Source organism: Eumetopias jubatus, unplaced genomic scaffold (genome assembly GCF_037043125.1).
Source record: "Eumetopias jubatus isolate StellerSeaLion01/CBP00866 unplaced genomic scaffold, mEumJub1_p1.0 scaffold_4, whole genome shotgun sequence".
Taxonomy (NCBI): Eukaryota; Metazoa; Chordata; class Mammalia; order Carnivora; family Otariidae; genus Eumetopias; species Eumetopias jubatus.
In genome coordinates this window covers 77604091-77619521 of record NW_028274810.1, presented here as the reverse complement: position 1 = coordinate 77619521, position 15431 = coordinate 77604091, and the positions used below count along the sequence as shown (strand labels likewise).

The 15431-nt window shown below is 41.3% G+C and overlaps 1 pseudogene; it reads right to left on the bottom strand.

Moving 5' to 3' along the window:
* Positions 1–3882: 3882 nt before the first annotated feature.
* LOC114217074 (elongation factor 1-beta pseudogene) lies at positions 3883–13963 on the bottom strand (annotated as a pseudogene).
* Positions 13964–15431: the final 1468 nt, after the last annotated feature.

Sequence of the window (15431 nt, the reverse complement as noted above, 5' to 3'; positions counted from 1 at the left end):
GATTTCTTTCATCAGGATTTTGTACTTTTTCTTATGTAGATCCTGTACATATTTTGTTAGGCTTATGTCTAAGTATTTCATTTTTTCATGCTACTATAAATGATACTGTGTTTTAAATTTCAAATTCCGATTATTAATTGTTAGTATATAAAGAAGCCATTGACTTTTGTATATTAGCTTATATCCTGCAAACTTGTCATAATTACTTATTAGTTCCAGGTGTTTTTTGGTTGGTTCTTTGGAATTTTACACCTAGACAATCATTTCACCCGCAAAATCAGTTTTGTTTCTTCTTTCCAAATTCGTATACCCTTTATTTCCTTTTTTGTCTTACTGTATTTGTGAGGACTTCCAGTACAAATGGTGAGAAGGAACATATTTGCCTTTTTCCCAATATTGGGGGAAAATGTTCAATTTTTTGCCATTAAGTTAAGTTAGTTTGTGGTTTCTTAATCATGTGAGCATACATTAATATATTTATAAGCCATTCATATTTTAATTTTTCTGAAAACACTAAGTTTTAAGTTAAATATATTTCCATCTCCATTGAGGTATGGTTGACAAGTAAAAATTACATATACTTAAGAGGCACAACATGATGTTTTGACATATGTATACATTATGAAATGATTAGTACAATGAAGCTGACTAATATATCTATCACCTCACATAGTTACCTTTTTGTGTGTGTGGTGTTGGTGAGAACACTTGTGATCTACTCTCTTAGCAAATTTCAAGGGTACAGTATGATATTATTAACTATAGTCACCATGCTGTACATTAGGTCTCCAGCACTTATTCATCTGATAACTGACTGTTTTTACCCTTTAACATCTCCCCTTTGCTCCGTTCCCCAGCCTGTGGTAATCACCATTCTATTCTTTGTTACTCTGAGTTAAACTTTTTTTTTTTTAAGATTCCACATATAAGTGGGATCATACAGTATTTGTCTTTCTGTGTCTAGCTTATTTCATTTAGCATAATGTCCTTCAGCTTCATCCATGTTGTTGCAAATGGCAGGATTTCCTTCTTTTTAAAGGGCAAATAATATTCCATTATTTTACTTTACTAAATTTATTAATTAGTTTTAATAAATATATATTTATTATATATATATATATAATGCCACACTTTCTTTAACCATTCATCTGTTGATGAGCACTTAAATTGTTTTCATATCTTGGCTCCTGTGAATAATGCTACAATGAACACAGTAGTGTAGCTATCTCTCTGAAATAGTAATTTTATTTCTTTTGGATTTATACCCAGAAATGGGATTGCTGGATCATATGGTAGTTCTATTTTTAATATTTTGAAAAACTTCCATACTCTTTTCCATAATGGCTGTACTAATTTACATTTCCACCAACAGTGCATGAGGGTTCCCTTTTCTCCACATCCTCACCAACACCTGTTGTCTTCCGATTTTTTGATAATAGACATCCTAACAGATGTAAGGTGATATCTCATTGTGGGCTTGATTTCCATTTCCCTGATGATTAGTGATGTCGAACACCTTTTCATATATCTTTTGGCCATTTGCATGTCTTCTCTGGAAAAAATGTCTATGCAGGTCCTTCGTCCATTTTTTAAATTGGGTAATTTATTTATATTTTGCTGTTGAGCTGTATGTGTCCCTCATATATTTTGGATATTAACCCCTTATCAGATACATGGTCTGCAAATATTTTCTCCAATTCCATAGGTTGTCTTTTCATTTTGTTAATTGTTTCCTTTTTTTGCCGTGCAGAAACTTTTTAGTTTGATATAGTCCCACTTATTTAATTTTGTTGCATGTGCTTTGGTGTCAAATCCAAAAAATCATTCCCAAGACCAATGTCTATCTATTTTCCTCTGTTTTCTTCTAGGAATTTTATGATTTGGGGTCTTGTGTTTAAAACCTTAATCCATTTTGAGTTGATTTTGTGTATGGTGTAAGATAAAAGTTCTATTAGGTTTTTTTTTCAGGTATATATCCAGTTTTCCCAACACCATTTATTGAAGAGACTGTCCTTTCCCCATTGTGTGTTCTTCGTGCCTTTGTTGAAAATTAGTAGGCCATATATGCCTGGGTTTATTTCGGAGCTTTCTATTCTGTTCCACTAATCTATGTGTCTGTTTTCATGCTGGTACCATCCTGTTTAGATTACTATTGCTTTGTAATATAATTTGAAATCAGGAAGAGTAATATGTCCAGTATTTTGTTCATCTTACTCACGATTGCTTTAGCTATTCAGGGTCTTTCATGATTGCATAATTTTAGGATTTTTTTTTCTATTTCTGTGAAAAATACCTTCTGAATTTTGTTAGGAATTGCATTAAATCTATAGCTTGCTTTGGCTAGAATGGATATTTTAAAAATATTAATTATTTTAATCTGAACATGGATATTTTTTATTTGTCTTCAGTTTCTTTCATCCATGTTTTATAGTTTTCAATGTGCAGATCTTTCACTTCTTTGGTTAAGTTTATTCCTAAGTATTTTATTCTTTTTGATGCCATTGTAAAAGGGAATGTTTTCTTCATTTTTTGGAGAAAAATTTTCATCATTTGTTGTTTGTGTATAGACATATAACTAGTTGTTTGCTTGTTTTCTATCCTGCAACTTTACTAAATTTATTAATTAGTTTTAATAGTTTATTTTGGTGGAGTATTTAGGGAAAAAATATATATCTCCATGTTAGCTGCAAAAACAGCAATTTTATTTCTTCCTGTCAGATTTGTATGTCAGGTGTTATCAATTTCAAAGAACTAGCTTTTGGTTTGGTTGATTTTCTCTATTTTCCTTCTTTCAATTTCACTGATTTTTGCTCTAATTATTACTTCTTTCCTTATGCTTGCTTTAGGCTTCAATTTCTTTCTTTCTCTAATTTTCTAAGGTGGAGGCTTAGATTGTTGATGTTTAGATTTTTCTTCTTTCCTAATATATGTATTCAATGCTATAAATCTTCTAAGCACTACTTTCACTGCATCCCATAATTTTTGATAATTTATACCTTCATTTGCTCAAAGTATTTTAAAATTTATCTTGAGATTTCTTTTTTTTTTTTAACCCATGTGTTACGCAGAGGTGTATTATTTAATTTCCAAGTATTTTGAGATTTTCTACCTCTCTTTCTGTCACTGATTCTTTGTTTAATTCCATTGTTGTATTGAGAGCACACATTGTATAATTTCTATTCTTTTGAATTTGTTAAATTGTGTTTTATGGCCAAGCATGTGGTCTGTCTTGGTGAATGTTCCATGTGAGCCTGGGAAGTGTGTGTGTTCTGTTATTGTCAGATGAAGTAGTTGATAGAAGTCAATTATTCCCAGCTGACTGATGATGCTGTTGAGTTCCACTGTGTCCTTACTGATATTTTGCCTGCTTGATCTGTCAGTTACTAAAAGAGGGGTGTTGAAACCTCCAGCTATAATAATGGATTTGTCTATTGCCCTTGCAGTTCTGTTTGTTCTTGTCTCACATATTTTGATGTGCTATTATAAGGTGAATACACGTTAAGGACTGTTAACGTCTTTCTGGTTTTTTTTTTTTTTTAAGATTTAATTTATTTATGAGAGGGAGAGAGCACAAGGGGGGTAGGGGCAGAGGGAGAGAGAGGCGCAGACTCCCTGCTGAGGAGGGAGCCTGATGCAGGGCTCGACATGGGCTCAACATGGGGCTGGATCCTGGGACTTCAGGATCATGACCTGAGCTGAAGACAGACACTTAACTGACTGAGCCACCCAGGTGCCCCCATCCTTCTGTTTTAATTGAGCATTTTATATGATCTTATTTTGTCTCTTAGCATATCTATCATATATTTTTTCTTTTTCTTTTCTTTCTTCTTTTTTTCTTTTGTCTTTCAGCTTTTATTTAATGGCATTGATCTACAATGGATTTTAGATCTTGTGAAAAGTAACCATGTCCATGGACTGCACATAGTCCTCAAAAGCAGTGATCCACTCCTCCAGCATATCTATTCCAACTTTATTGCCTTCCACTACACGCTGTACTTAAAGTTCTTTAATTCTGTACTCCACTGGAACTAGTGTAGAAGAGCCCCAGACCAAGCTGTCTGCTTGAATGCTCCTGATGCACTCCTCTAGTTTTGCCATATCTGTCTCATCCCAAGGTTTCACATCCAGTAAGGTGGAAGATCTGGCAACAAGTGCAGGTTTTCTGACTTTAACTCATACTGCACAAGGCATTCTTCTCTTAGCCTCTTGGCTTCTTCACTTTCCTCTTCCCCCTCAGATCCAAAGAGATCAATGTCATTATCATCTTTACTATCTGTAGCTCCATTTCCTGTGGTGTCTTCCACATGAGCAGGGCCATACTTGCCCAAAACTTTCTTCACTCCTGGAAGGCTGGCCTTTTCCTTTTCTTAAGACTTGATGTGCTTATATCAACATAGGGCATGATACAAGTCAGTGGGTGTGGGGCCGGAGACTGCTTCAAATACTGATGGTCTGCTTATGACGGCATATACCCCTTGATGTAGCTCTTGTCTGCCAGGTAGTCATTGAACACCTGGAGGCTGGTGGGGCTTTTCAAGTCTCCAAAACCCCTGGCATCAGCTGATCCAGGAACTGGAGGACAGCAAAGGAAAAGAAGAGTGCAGGTGGTCCGCCGATTGCTAAGAGGAAAAAAAAAAAAACAAAACTCAATTATATTTATTGTAAAAGATTTCTTACTCTTTTCCCTAGAGTTTGCAATATACATTTATAACTTGCCTACATGTACTCTCAAATAACACTATATTGCCTTATGGGTAGTACAGTTACCTTTATTTTTTTTCTCTCTTAATAACCTTTTTATTTTGGGATGTTTTACTTATAGGGAAGGTAAAAAGATTGTACAGAGTTCCCATATTCCCTTCACCTACTTTTCCCCATTATTTAAAAAAAATTTTATTGTTATGTTAATCACCATACATTACATCATTAGTTTTTGATGTAGTGTTCCATGATTCATTGTTTGTGCATAACACCCAGTGCTCCACGCAGAACGTGCCCTCTTTAATACCCATCACCAGGCTAACCCATCCCCCCACCCCCCTCCCCTCTAGAACCCTCAGTTTGTTTTTCAGAGTCCATTGTCTCTCATGGTTCATCTCCCCCTCCGATTTCCCCCCTTTCATTCTTACCCTCCTGCTATCTTCTTCTTCTTCTTTTTTTCTTAACATATATTGCATTATTTGTTTCAGAGGTACAGATCTGTGATAGTACAGTTACCTTTATAATAGAGTATTACCAATTCCTTCCTCCTGTCTTTTGTTACATTGCTGTCATTTATTTCACTTATCCATGTACTATAATCACCTAATACATTGTTACTATTATTACTTGGAGCAAACGATAATCTATTGGCTCAGTTAACAATAAGAAAAACAAAGTATTTTATTTTACCTTCATTTATTCCTTCTCTGATGATCTTTCTTTTCCTGTATAGATCCAAATTTCTGACCTATGTAATTTTTCTTCTCCCTGAAGACCTTCTTTAAACATCTCTTGCAGAGCAGGTATATTGGTGATGAATTCTCTGAGGTTTTGTTTGTCTGAGAAAGTCTATTTCTTCTTCACCTTTGAAGGATAATTTCATTGGATTTTGAATTCTAGGTCAATGTTTTTTTCTTTCAACAGTTTTTTATTTATTTATTTTTTTTGAGAGAGAGTGTGCAAGTGGGGGTGGGGAGGGACACAGGGAGAGGGAGAGAGAGAATCCTAAGCAGGCTCCATGCTCAGTGCAGAGTCCAATGTGGGGCTTGATATCACAACCTGAGATGATGACCTGAGCCAAAATCAAGAGTCAGATGCTCAATTGATTGAGCCACCCGGGCTCACCCCTCTTTCAACAGTTTAAATATTTCCCTCCACTCTCTTTTAGCTCGCATGGTTTCTTGTTTTTTAGTTTTTTTTTTTTTAAAGATTTTGTTTTTTTAAAGTAATCTCTACACCCAATGTGGGGCTCAAACTCACAACCCCAAGATCAAGAGTTATATGCTTCACTGATTGAGCCAACCCGGTGCCCCAAGCCTTCATGGTCTCTGATGAGAAGTCTAATGTAGTTCTTATCCTTGTCCTTCTATAGGTAAAGTGGTTTTTTTTTTCCCTCTGTTGCTTTCAAGATTTTCTCTTTGTCTTTGGTTTTCTACAGTCTGAATATGATATGCTTAGGAATAGATTTTTTAGTATTTATCTTTCTTGGTGTTCTCTAAGCTTCTGGATCTGTGTTTTGGTGTCTGTCGTCATTTTTTGAAAATTCCCTGGCCATTACTCCTTCAAATATTTCTTCTGCTCTGTTTCCTTTTTCTTCTCCTTCTCTTCTGGTATTCTAATTATACGTTTGTTACACCTTTTAAAATTGTTCCACAGTTATTGGATATTTTGTTCTATTTTCTCATTCTTTTTTTCCCCCTTGCATTTCGGTTTGGGAAACGTCTACTGACATTTTCAATTTCAGTGATTTTTAGCTTGGCCATGTCCTTTCTACCAATGAGACTATGAAAGACATTCTTTATTTCTGTTACAATATTGTTTAAAGACTGTTTTTAAGGGGCGCCCAGGTGGCTTAGTCAGTTGAGTGTCTGGCTCTTGGTTTTTGGCTCAGGTCATGATCCCATGGGTTGTGGGATCGCGCCCTTCTAGGGCTCCATGCTCTGGGTGGAGTCTCCTGGAGATTCCCTCTGCCCCCCCCCCTGCTCACTTGCTCACATGCTCTCTCTCTAAAAATAAATAAATATATTTTTTAAAAATACTATTTTTTAAGAGAGATTTTATGTTCACAGCAAAATTAAGAGGAAAATACAGAGATTTCTCATATACCTCCTGCTGGCACACATTCACAACCTCTCCTACTATCAACATCTTCCACCAGAGTGGTACATTTGTTACAATTGATGAAATTACATTGACACATCATAATCACCCAAAGTCTGGACTTTACATTAAGGTTCACTCTTGGTGTTGCGCATTCTGTAGGTTTAGATAAATGTATAATGACATGTGTCCATCATTATTATATCATACAGACTATTTTTCACTGCCCTAAAAATCCTCTGTGTTCCCCTTATTCACCACCTCCCCTCAATCTCTAGCAATCACTGATCTTTTTATTGTCTCCACAGTTTTGCCTCTTCCAGAATGTCATGTAGTTGGAATCATATAGTATCATATAGTATGCAGCCTTTTCAGTTGAATTCTTTCACTTAGTAAAGTGATTCAAGATTCCTCTGTGTTGGTTTTTGACTTGATAGCTTATTTATTTATTTATTTTTAGTCCTGAATAATATTCCATTGTCTGGAGGATCCAGTTTATCCAGTCATCTACTGAAGAACACCTTGGTTGCTTCCAAGTTTTGGTGATTATGAAGTTACCACTTTATTAATTTATTAATTTATTTATAGTATTTTTAAAATTCTTTCATAGATTTTCTGTCTCTGCTTTCATTGCCCATCTGCTTTTGCATAGTGTCTACTTTTTCCATTGGGTCTTTAATGTATTAATCATAGTTATTTTAAATTCTCAGTGTGATAATTCCAAAATTTCTGCCATGTGTGAGTCCGGTTCTGATGATTGCTTTGTCTATTCAAATCATACATTTTTTTTTCTTGCTTTTATCCCATGCCTTGTAATTTTTTGTTGAAAGCAGAACATGATGTATTAGGTAATATGAACTGAACTGAGGTAAATAGGCCTTTAGTGTGAGGTTTTATGTAAACATGGCTAGGAGTTGAGCTGTGTTTAATGTTTTTTGTAGCTGTAGGTGTCAAAAGCTTTAATTTCCTCTAGTATCCTTGTTTTTTAAATTATCTTTTATTTTTGAGTTTCCCTAGAAACTCTTTTAAATGGAGTCTGGGTCTTATAGCTGTTTCACCTGTAATCAACTATTAACATACTGGAGCCCTGTTGTGGTGGTAAGGTGTGGGGGAGGAGAGGACATCTATAATCCTGTGAATAAGTCTTAGTCTTTAGTGAGCTTGTATACCTGAGCTGTGACCTTCACAAATGATTCTTATGGCCCTGGATTCCTTTGGGTGAGACAGAAAGACTAGAGAGGGCTTGAGTTGGATAAATTCCCTTCCCCCACATCAGATAAAGCACTTTGCCATTGACAGATAGGCCTCTGTTAAGGAGAATGCTCTGGACATTATTTCAAAATGATTACTGTTCCCTTCCCCTTGCCAAAGACATAGGATTGTTGTTTTGACTCTTCATCATGACAACTTGGTGGGGTTCCTGGAGGTAAGACCCACAGAAGTGCAAGGTGCCCTGTGACTGCAGCTCAGAAGAGCTTCCCACTTACACTAACTTATATTCCATCTCCAGCAATTCATTAAAATTACTGTTTAAGTTTACCTCTCATCTATGGCTCTAGCAGCTTTTGCTCAAGGTGAGTTGATCTGGGCTGTGATTCTTTGTATTAACCTGTCTTTCCAGATTTCAAGGTAGTGGTTTGCACTTTGCCCTTAATTCCTTAATGGATCCAAGAAAAGTCACAATTTTCAATTTGTCCAGCTTTTATTGTTGTTGAAAGGATGAGAATTATGGCTTTATGTGTTGGAGATGAAACTTCAAGTCTCTAAGAGTTCTTTAATGAGTTGGGAAACTTATAGTCTTTGTTTCTCTGAAAAAGTCCTTTTTTCCCCCTTTCACTTTGAATGATCATTTATCTGGGTATAAAATTCAAGATTGCCAGCTATTTTCCTTCAGCATTTTACAACTACTACTTTACTGTCTTTTTGCTGTATATTATTGCTGCTGAGAATTTTGCTCTCTTTCCAGGTATCATTTCTTTGTAAATTATCTATCTTTTGGTAGTTTTAAAGATTTAATTTTTTCCTTGATATTTTACACACTTTCTATAATATGTCTCTGTGTGTGGAATTAATCGTCACTGATCTATTTATTATATATTCTTTAATTCTGAAAAATTTTCAGTTCCGATATTTCTAAATGTTCCATTTCTATCATTTTCTTCATTCTCCTTCTATGAAGTGCCTTTAGACTAATATTAACTTGTCAATCCATTCTCCATGTCTCTACAAATCTATTTACTCAAATCATATGTTTATTCTATGTTCTTGGAATATTCTTTTTTTTTTTTAATTTTATTATGTTAGTCACCATACAGTACATCATTAGTTTTTGATGTAGTGTTCTTGGAATATTCTTAAGCATTATTTCCCATGAATTTTCTCTTTGTCTCTTTGTCAATTCTGGAGCTTACCCCATTATACTCTTTTTGTCCATGAGGAAGATGTCCTATTGAGCCAAAATCTTCCTCTGGTCCTAGTGTGTCCTCTGAAGACATCTGTTCAAATCTGCCTTCAAAAATCCCTTGAAATATTTGAAGACCAAGATGCCATCCTCCCCCTTTTTCTTAGGTGAAATACCACAGTTAAAGGTCGTCGTGAATGTAAGCAGGTCACAGTGAATACTACCTTTTACCATATAGTAGTGGGAAATTTGAAAAGCAGCTTGATATCTAAATTTTAATCAATAATTCTAGAAGTGTTCATTGGGAACCTGGGGAGCAGCTTGGAAAATTCCCCTGTGGTACATAAATTAATCCTATGTGTCTCATCTGGGTTTCATTCATTTATTAAATAATAATTTATTATATGTTCAGTTTGTATTCATTACCCTTCTAAGTGCAGGAGCTATGCCAGCGATCAAGACATGGTCCTCAGTTGTGTCAGGGCAGGAAAAAACATTGAGATGGTGAGTGGGGTGGAAAGGAATGTGATTGTCCAGGCAGAGAGTACAGAGTGAGAAGAGTGCCCAGAGAGCACTCTGAAGACCCTACCATTTTCAGATTCCCATGCAACATTTAGCAGCACTCCAATCATACTGCGTGGGGCCAGGTGTAGCCACAGGGACCATCCAGTGAAAGTTATTATCCCTTCATTGTGGAGCTACAGAGGGTCAGGCTCAGCTCTTACAGCATTTAAGCCAGTCCTGATCAAGGACAGGGAAGAATAAGTGACTTTACCCCACCAGCAAGTGAGTCTGGATTTAGTTTTGCTCTATTGACTTCTGCCTCAAGTGTTTGTTGATTCACTCACAGTAGTGGGTTAATGACACCAATGACCCCTGGTAATGATCTTTCTGTATCCAACCCCTTTGCCCTGTAACTTTGGAGTCCCCTCCTACCCTGACTCTGGGCTTGGCCACATGACTTGCTAGAGCTAATGTGGTGTTTGCAAACGTGATAAGGGCAGAAGCTGGAAAAGTGCTTGTAGATTTCCACATCTTCTCTTGTGTCCCTGCCTTCCCTGTGATAACAGACTAGTTTTCTTTTGGAACCTTATCCAAGGCTAGCTCTCTCTTGTCTTGGTTTCTCCTGTATCTTGTCTTGACCCCTGCTGTTGACCTGAGAAGATACTGGGGCTACCCTCATGGAGGGATGTGAGGGACACATGGAGGAGAGGCCATCCTAGACCATCCAGTCTGCAGCTCACTTCCAGTTCACAGTAGATACAGGAGCAAGCCCAGCTGAGATTAGTTAAGCCTGGCCCAGATTGGTAGAAAGCAGACTCAAATCAACAGAAAGCTTAACTGGACCTATAAGCTTATGAGCAATATGAAAGAGCGGTTCTTTTAGACTGCTAAGTTGTAGGATACTTTGTTACAGAGCAGTGCTAACTGATACAGAAATGGGAGTTATCTGATGCTCAGTCATTCCACGAATCTTTGTGGAATACCTACTTTGCTCCTGTGGGCTTGTGGAAAGCTCTGCAAGGACTTTTTCTATCTGCTGCCACCCTGGTTCTGCTGGCATGACCAAGATTCTACCTCTGCGTCCTTGTCCAGAACTTTGTAGCCCTGCTGGGGCTGGTGATGCCTAATACCTCACTGGCTTGGCTGGGCCCTTGGGCCCTAAGTTCTTTTCAGCACCCCTCCCTTCCTTACTGGGTTCATTCTTTGAACGGATGAATTACTTGGAATCCCTATACCTCATCTAGAGCATTTTTTGTTATCACCTAGCTGTCCACTACTTTGCCTCCCTGGCTGGGTTGGACCTGTTTGGGTATGGACTGTGGCCTGAAGTACGTGCCTGTGTATTGCCCTCCTTTGGATACCGCACTCACAGCTGGATGAGGAATCATCCTCTGTGAGAGTTTGTTCCCTGTACCGGTTTGCTAGGGCTGCTATACGAAGTACCACAGACTGTATGGCTTAAACAACAGAAACTAATTTTCTCACAATTCAGGAGGCCAGAAGTCCGAGATCAAAGTGTTGGCAGGGTTGGTTTCTTCTGAGGCTTCTCTTCTCAGCTTGTAGATGGCCACCTCTCCCTGTGTCCTCACATGGTCTCTCACTGTGTGTCAACGTCCAAATGTCCTTTTCCTACAAGGACACCAATTATATTGGATTCAGGCCTACCTCACAGGAATGTTGCAGAGCTACTAGTGCCAAGCACTATGCCCGGCCCTATCAGGGATCCGTATATGTGCTGACCGAAAAGGAATGACCCCAAGCTGGAAAGCTAGGGGGAGCCCATCTGAAACTTTTGGGGGATACTGACATGTCACAGAGTGGTTGAAAAACATCAGTCTGAAAGCCTGTCCAGAATTTGTCTTTCCTTAAGCTTCCCTCTATGTGCATGTACTTGTGTGCACACACGTGCATGTGCGTGCACGCACACACACACGAATGCACATGATGCATACTGAACAAGTAAGCGCTATCCCCAGGCCATGGACACACACATGTGACTACACAGAGCACACACACCCATGCACATAGGAACTCGTACAGCCCCATTTGGTCCCTGTATTACAGATAGACACACATACACAAGTATGCACACAAAAACACACATTCAGGCCCCATTCATGGTGGCTGTTTTCCCTCCATAAAATGGGACCCCGAGTTCCTCACCATAACATATATCTAAATATTGAGGACCATATATTGAGTTGTCCCCCTCGATATATCTAAAATGAAATACGAAGAGGGGGAAAACCCCAGCGGAGAATAGGAAGCCATGCATACAGATTGCAATCACCACCCAATGTTGCTGGTGGAGAGAAATGGATGTTGAGCATTGAATGTTAAAAATTGTGTTGAATTAGATAAGAAAATCCCGTGTAGACTTTGTTAATGATTCATAATCAGCTAATAAGCTCATCTTGAGGAGAATAATGATCCGCGGACCTGTTGGCTCGTTTATCACTATGTTTTACAACATTGGCAAAGAAACTAATTAAATCCCCGCATCATTACAGAGAATCCCTTTTAATAGAGATACAATGATGCACTAGAGGCTACAGATTACACTGCAAATTGTACCAAGAGATTTTGGACAGCGGGTTTTAATTAACATGTGAGCCAGAAGCAGCTTGCTTAAATAATAACCAGTGCTGGAACCATCTGCACGAAGGAGCCAGGCCATAGGAGGAGGCGAGGACAGAGGCCTGGGAGGCAAGGAGGGCATGGGCTGTGGCTGGAAGGTGTTTCAGAGTCGGGGCTATGGGGAGAGGGCGGAAACTGAGATGGGGCTTGAGTCCAGGGCGGCAAGGGAAACAAAAGCGGGTGCATGTCGAGGTCAAGAATCGGGCCAGGTGAAGGAATGCAGCTGTTTCTGGGGAAGCTGGAGGTGGGGATCCACACTGATGATGGCGGCAGAGTCACACAAGCTCTAGACAAGTCCCCGACCCCCCATTGTCTGGATTCCAGCCCTTGGCAGTTGGATCAGCAAGTTGCTGAGAGCTGCTGTAGAGCAGGCAGGGTAGGTGCCCCGAGAGGGCCCCAGCACTCCAGCTTCTGCTTGGGAGCAGGGGATGCCTTAAGCGGCACAGCCAGTGAGCCTTTGATAGCTGGAGTCCAAGGCTTTCCTCCTATGCTCTTCTGTGGTTGGCTTTCCAGGAGAAGCTTCAGCCAGTAGGCCAGCAGACAGACCAGGAGGACAAGTGGGCCAGAAGGCAGATGAGGGAAGAATAAAGCCGGGAACTCTGCTTGGCCCTGAGTTGCATGTGCGTTCTTGGAAATGAGGTCATGGCAAACCTAGGGAGAACTTTATTACCTTAAGGCAAAAGCTGGTACCCCAGGGAGGCCTCAATAGTTCTCCTGCAGGGGCTGGTCCTGCCGAGCTGGACTTCCTGAGGGTACCGGCCCACGCGGGGCCTGCCTGGGTCACAGAGCAACTGTCTTGCCTTAGCTTGAGCTAAGCAGCTTGGCATCCATCTTCCCTGGCAGTCCCCGAGTCTGGGTATTTTTCTGTTCCCTCCCTCCTTCCTCAGAATCCAGGTTTTCCTTCCCAGGCTGAGGCTCAACACTGAGGTGGCCTGTGCCACAGGCAATATCACAGACTTCAAAGAGGCTTTTCTGACAGTTGTGGGAAGATCAAGTAGCTGTGCAGGCAAGATGCGGGGAAGAATTCTCCCCAAGTTCGTGTCCCTCTCTCTGAGAAAATAAGCTGAAGGCTTCCTCCTCTGAGGCTTGTATATTATTATTTTTTAAGATCGGCAGCAAAATGATTCATAAAACCTTGGAAACAGATCTCTTGTAAAGCCTCAAAGAACAATGGCTCATTGTGTACCAAGACTCCCACCTGATATTCTGCCAAAGGCGTGATGCGGGCTCCTTCGAGATGGAGCTGCACCCAGCAGTCGTTTCCCAGCCTGCTCTTCTCCTGGGGTTCCATGGCAACACTGCAGAGATCCCAGCACCTTCTAGCGCTCCCCAGGCAGCATTCACCTTTGTGCCCAGGCCCCAGGACTGCCTCATGGCTGGGGCACTATTCATATAGTGGAAGTATTGCCAACACCGTGCACTCAGGCTTCCAAAGCCAGCCTCACCCCTGCCAGGTGCACATGTATGCACACGTAGGTACGTGTGTGCTCACACACGCACACACACATGCATATGCACACTCTTGCCCTCTTCCCGCCCTTGAAGCCGGCAGTCTGGAGCCACTGGGCGCTGCTCCTCTCCTCTCAGCCCTGCCCGGGTCAGCCGCCACAGGTCCCGCATGCTTCCCCTCTTCTCCGGCTTCTCCCCCTCCACGGGGTCTCCATTCTGTGTTTATGGAGTAAACAGAGGTCAGATACCATGTAGTTCAACCTCCTCCCTTTGTAGATGAGGAGAGGGAGGTGCCTATCAGCGAGGGAGGTGACCGTAACCATGAACGTCATCTTGGGGAACAGAGCAAGTGCTCGAGTGTGGGAGGCATTGTTCCACTGTGCAGAAAAGTGGCCATTGTCACCCTCTCAGCTGCCTTCTTTGGGGCTTCTGAAGGAAGCCCACATGATTCCTTCCTCCCTGGTCTCTGCCTCCCATCCAACCCCCTCCAGCAGGTCCTCAGGTTCCTGCCAATGTATGGGTGGTGCCAGTTCCAGGGACTTCGGATCTGGAAGGGACTTTCAAGGGTAGCTGGTCCAGCCCACTCATTTTGATGGATGAGTTAATTGAGGCTCTGAGAGGTTGAGTGAGGGTGAACAGAGGGACCAGTGTGGTCCGGTGCTTGGGAAGACCAGGACACACCAGGGCCCACATACGGGTTTTATTGTGCTTTTAGTACAAAAGCAGCTACTGGCTTTGATCAACTGAGGCAGGCAAGGTGGCTGCTACCTAAGCTGAACCCAAGCTGTGTGCCGCGGTGGCACGGAGGCCTTGCCAACTTTCTTCCTTGTGGTGCCTGCCAACCGGCAACCCCCGCCCTCCTCCCTCACAGGGCCCCACCTTGCAGTACGGGCGGGCGGCTGGCGGTGTGGACTTTGGAGTCAGGCAGCCCTGGGTTTGTATCCCAGCTTCACCCCTTAACTCAGCACCAGTATAGCTGCTGTTATGAGGGGCGCGCTGGGGCTGGCTCATGAGGGCCGCTTGTTAGACTTGAGGAATTTTGTAAACCAGTGGTTAAATACAGCCATTATTAAAAATTAAATGATATAAACTCATAATTGAATAAATAATGCTTAAAACAAAAGCCATAAACACTAAAACAAAATCATTTTCTAAATTATTTTCTTATCATCTGTCCTCGAGCTAATACTCCGGAGGCTGGTTATGTCTGCTGTATCTGCACGGAGGAAGCACTGTGCAAAGTACCAGCCAATACGGTGGTGCGCCCCCCTCCTCTCTCCCACTCCTCGGTCCGTGATGTCACCTTAGTAGCTTGCTGCTGGCCATGGTGGGAGCACTTCTACCATGGAAGTCAGCAGGCACCACACATCTGGGCCCATCCTCCCTCCTCCTCCCCCTTTCTCCTCCTCTCCCTCCTCCCCCTCCCCCGTTCCCTCCTCCTCCCCTTCTCCCTCCTCCTCCCTCTTTCCCTCCCCTTCTCCCTCCTCCTCCTCCCCTTTCTCCTCTGCCCCCTCCCTCCTTCTCCCTCCTCGTCCCCTTCTCCCTCCTCCTCCTCCCCCCTCCCTCCTCCTCCCCCTCCCTCTTCCTCCCCCTCCCTCTTCCTCCCCCTCTCCCTCCTCCTCCTCCCTCGTTCCCTCCT